This window comes from Cydia pomonella, chromosome 16 (genome assembly GCF_033807575.1).
Source record: "Cydia pomonella isolate Wapato2018A chromosome 16, ilCydPomo1, whole genome shotgun sequence".
NCBI lineage: Eukaryota > Metazoa > Arthropoda > Insecta > Lepidoptera > Tortricidae > Cydia > Cydia pomonella.
Window position 1 is genome coordinate 10,548,925 of NC_084718.1, and position 5,650 is coordinate 10,554,574.

Consider the following 5,650-nt stretch of genomic DNA (forward strand, 5'->3'; position numbering starts at 1 on the left):
GGTTTGAACGAGATCTAGTAAGTAGTTTTTTAATACGTCATAAATGGTACGGAACCCTTCATGGGCGAGTCCGACTCGCACTTGGCCGCTTTTTTAATGAAAAGTCACATTTTTGTCCTCACATTATAAAATACAAATAAAACCAGCCAAGTGCGGTCAAAGCAAAGGGCCAAAAATCTCGTAAATGTGACGTTTGTGACCATCTGGCGACACTGGATCATTCGTTCTATACTTACCTGAAACGAATGAACACCTTCGCGCAATTCATACCATATTCGATTAGTTTGATAGTATGGAAGAAACAAACTGAAAACATAGCCGCGTTCGTATTAACGCTTCCAAATTTGGCTTGGCACCGACTTCAAACATATCAGTTGTTAACGCATATAGATAAGATAATGATTTATTTTATCCTTTTTGAAGTCGGTTTATCTTTTTTTAAAGTTTTTATTTATTACATTATCTTAAATTTTGTTATGCTGCAGTTAAGGTTTATTATTGCGTTGCGCAGTGAAATTCGTTAATAAACCACGAAATCAACTTCCCTACAAAGTACAAGAGCCACAATCACGCCCGTGGGGTTTACTCTACGAAGAGCCACGCAAGTTGAAGTTGACCTATAAGTTATTTTCTTATTTCCCTTTATTGACTATTTGCATCGTCCGCACTTCAATGGGTCAGGGTCTCAGGGTAAACTGGTCATTCCCATCTACTTACTACGTGGCCTTCATAAAACAGCAATATAAGTAATTAATTATTTGTTTATCCGGATTTTATGAGTAAGTGGTTGGGTATTATTTATTAATTTGAAGTATAGCCTCACTGGAGCGAAGCCCGCGGCAGCAGCAATAGTCCCCAATCCTTTTCTTACCGTGCCACTCCTGGCACTTTCGCTTAGCCTTGATAGATTTTTTTAATCGACCTTCTTATATAAAATTATAATGGCCTTGTCCATTATCTAATGACTTTCCACGGCTTTTTACGTTTAGTCTTTTGTTTTAATGATTAAGGTTACGCATACAATTATAAAAAGGAAATGAGCATGACTCATGGATAATAAGATCGTCATATTCTAATAGAAGATTCGTGCTCTATATTTCTGCTCTCTTCTGTTATAAGAATTTAACAAAGTTCGATTATATTATTGATTTTTTTTTCATTTCTTCATTTCCTACTCATGCTAAAAATAGCTTTAAAGAGGTTGTCACACTAAAGTAGTTTCCGCATACGACACCCTCGTGTGATAATCGCCTAAACCTTGTTTTTACGCCTGTCATTGGCATTTGTGCAAATACGCGAACCCGCATGTAGGAATGATTATGCTGTTTTAGGGTTCCATAGGCAAACTGGCTATTCTTTTTAGACAGTTTTGCTAAAACGGATAGCCAGTTTGGCTATAGTTTAACCCTTATAGTTTCGTCATATTCGTCTATCCATCCGTCCCGTCTGTCTGTCTGTCAGTATGTCACAGGCATTTTGGTTGAAAATTATAAGGTACACATGTATAGGTAGGTACATATATGTTACTTAATGAAATTCGGAGACTGGAAGTAGCCCGACTTGTTAACTGCTACTTGTTTAGCATACCGCACCACAGCGACAGCCGAAAACAAAAACATGTTCTTCTCTGCCGTGGTTACTTAGATATTCATGCATTTCTCAGTGGATACGCCGAGTTGCTAAGGAGCTGCTGACACGAAGCGTTTTACACGTGAGTCCATCGACTCAATCAGAAGGGGCAGGACGCCCGCTTCAAGTCGTTCCGGGTGCAAAGTCTGCCCATGGTAACCCAGCCAGGAAATGCTACAAGCATGGGCACGAGCACGACTGCACAACATGTTCGCAACGGGAAGGGAATAGTAGGGAACGGTTTGTTTATATTTTGAGTTATAGTTTTCACTTGCAATTTTATTTTCAATTTGTATATAATTTGTCTAAATACATTATTAATCAAATTATTGTAGATATGATATTTTTAGAGAGGCGGCACTCCATACGTGTGGGTAACTAAAAGTGAAAAAAAGTAAATCATAGTAACACACAATAACTACAGGGATTTGGTTGTTCCGCAAATTACGTACCTTATTTGTCACCAGCACTTAGACCACAAAACGAAAATGCCACAGTTTTGGCATTTTCAAAATTCGCATAATTAACGCAATTACCTAGCTTATTTGTTTTACAAGGAGGCAAAATGTTTGTTGAACTCCTCTTGCTACTATTGATAGCTGAGTAAGCGAGTGATTAAAAAAACGATACAAGTGCGAGTCGGACTCGCCCACGGAGGGTTCCTTACAAATCTAACTTATTTTTTTATATTACATGTTTATAATTTCAGATTTTTTCCAATATTACTTGCCAAATTTCATAGTTCTTTTTCAACGGAAATTATCCTATTAATTTTGATTCCCATGAGACAGTCGCAATAACGTTTTTTGCGGCATAAACAGCCGAATCATTTTTTCACCGCTTTAAGAGACTGTTGACCTGAAAATATGGTTTTAATTTCAACTGGTTACCTCCGCGCGTTCCTATGAAAAGGGTCTTGACAGGCATACAGATACAGACAGACGGACGAACAACAAAGTGATCATATAAGCGTTCCGTTTTTCCTTTTGAGATACGGAACCCCTAAAAAACATAGTACCTACAGAATCAGAATCAGAATCAGAATCAGAATGCTTTATTTGTAAAACATAGGTATAAATAGGTCTTAGGTATACATTTTGAACACTATGTTTCGCCGGTCGGCATACAAATGTCAGAAGAAACGAAAATCTAATTAAAAATTGCACAATGTTGTAGCTTATAAAATAAAACAATTAAAATGAGTATTACATTACAATTAAATTAAAATACAATTAAAATACAGTTCAAAATTCAAATACAATTAAAATACAGTTCAAAATTCAATAAAATTAAAATATATCATTAGTCATGGTTATAAATGTTATAATTACTATTTATGTCATAATCATCTAGATATTCTTTTATGGAGTAATATGCTTTATTTACTAGGAATTTGAAAACTTCTTTTTTGAATGTATGGATGTCCTGTAGTTTCCGTATGCTTTCGGGTAAATTATTATAAATTCGGGGTTCCATTCCAAATATACTTTTAGAGAGAAGAGCTGTTTTATATAGTTTATTTTTTATGTTGTCAATTTTACGTGCACTGTTAAATTTTGTATATTGACTTATATTGCTTTTCACATACAATGCTGTTTCATATATATAAAGCGATGGAAGAGTTAATATTCTGAATTCAGTAAATAAAGCTTTACATGAGTCAGTTATGTTTAAACCACATACGGATCGTATACATTTTTTTTGGCTTTTAAATACTAAATCTCTGTCTGTTGAGTTTCCCCAGAAAATTAGCCCGTATCTTAAAGTTGAGGTGACGTAAGCGTGATAGGAAGTTATGACAGCAGATTTGTTAACTACTTTCCTAAGATGATGGAGGGCATATGAAAATGTACTAAGTTTCTTACATATATGGTCAATTTGATATTTCCATGTTAATTTATTATCTAAGCTTAATCCTAAAAATTTTGTAACGTCAGTTTCATTAATTGTATGTCCATTATATGATACATTTACACCCGTCACTTTGTCTATTCTTTGCTTAAAGTGCATTATTTTGGTTTTCTCTAAGTTTATGCGAAGGTTGTTACTGTTCAGCCATTCAATAAGCGATTTTAAGGAATTGTTTATTTTTGTCTCGTAAGTCTGTAAGTCTTCTCCTGTGAATATGACGGTGCTATCATCAGCAAAGAGAATCATGGGTTCCTCGATAGCTAATGGGAAATCATTTATATAAATGAGAAATAAGAGTGGTCCTAAAACGCTGCCTTGCGGGACGCCTGTTTTTATTTCTCTGAGATCGGATAAGGCCTTTACTTGATTTTTGGTCTTGACGCATATATGGTCCAGTTGAGTGTATTGCTTTCTCCCGGTTAAGTAGGATTCAATTAAACTAAAAACATTTCCCCGGATTCCATACCTGTATAGCTTAGTCAATAGTATTTTATGATCAACAAAATCGAAAGCTTTGGTCATATCCATATAAAGAGCGCTTACGGGTACCTTATTATCTATGTTAGTCATAATAGTATTAAGTAGGTCATAAATTGCCATATTGATTGATTTTTGTTTACGGAAACCCTTTTGTTCCTGTGAAAATAAATTATTGTTCTCAAAATAGTTGTTGAGATTATTATATATAAATTTTTCGATCACTTTTGAAAAAACCGGTAATAGAGTTATTGGTCTGTAATTAGTAATCGACGATTTTTCGCCCTTTTTATATAGTGGTCGCAGAATAGCTACCTTAAGTTTATCGGGAAACCTGCCATGTTCTATACACAGATTTACTATGTGGCTTATTGGCGATGAAATTATATTCGCAACTTGTTTTATTATTATTGTGCTGATGCCGTCATAACCGGTACTATTTGAGTTTTTTAAAGAGTTTATTATTATTCGGATATCATCAGGAGTAGACGGTTTCATAAACATAGAATTGGATGAGTTATATGTCATAGTTGTCCTAGGATTACTTAAATTAGCATTCGAATTATTATAATTATTAATGGAATTACTGTATGTCTTATTTGATTGGTCTAGTTCGCAGATATCGGTGAAGTAGTCATTAAATACATATATTAAGTCCATATTATGTTTATGTGAGGATGCGTTTTTTGAGGGCCTACCGCGAAAAACTAAAATCGACTTTACATTATTTGTCTCTCTATCGCACGAATGCGGAAGAGCGACAGAGAAGCAGATAATGATGTCAAAATTTTTATTTTTCGAGTAAGGCCCTCTGTATTAGGGTTATCAACTTATCATTCACTTCACATATCCTACTCTGTTATCTTCCTTAATTCAGAATCCTACATCGTAACGGTGTAATCGCGTTTAAGAGCTTGTTGCACCGTTTTAGGGTTCCGTAGTCAACTAGGAATCCTTATACTTTCTGCATGTCTGTCGGTCCGAGGCTTTGCTCCGTGATCTTTAGTGCTAGAAGGCTAGAACGCTGCAATTTGGAATCGATATACTTACTCGTACTTACTTATAAATCAATAAATGCAACAAAGTGGTAAAAAAAACTAGAAAAATGTTTATACGATCACCGATTTCTACGAAAACGGCACGGCCTAGCAGCTTCATTGATGTAGATATCAAGATAAAGGGGCTTAACTAAATAAACTTTCAATAGCGGATTTCTCAAAAACTATACAAGTTATCGAAAAACTTGACTAAATAAAACTTGTAACAAATTTAATCAACTTTATTTTTGTATATTTGAGCATTCGTTGCCTGGCCTAAATTAGAGACAATTATTAAAGATATTCTGCTATTTCGTGAAACGGAAAACAACTCTAGCTCGTCTCGACGTCGGGCCCGTTGTAACGTGTGGATTTAATGGGCCATTTAGGATGCCAGTTAGCACGACTGAATTAAGTAAGGTGTGTGACGTATTTAAAATTTTCCGTCTCATTCTACTGACGTAATGCGATCCAAAATATATAACGAAAATTGAAATTTCGTTATCTGTCTCTCTATCGCTCGATTATGTAAGAACGATAGAGAGGTAGATAACGAAATTTCGATTTTCGTTTTTTGCGGTAGGACCTCAGCTGCT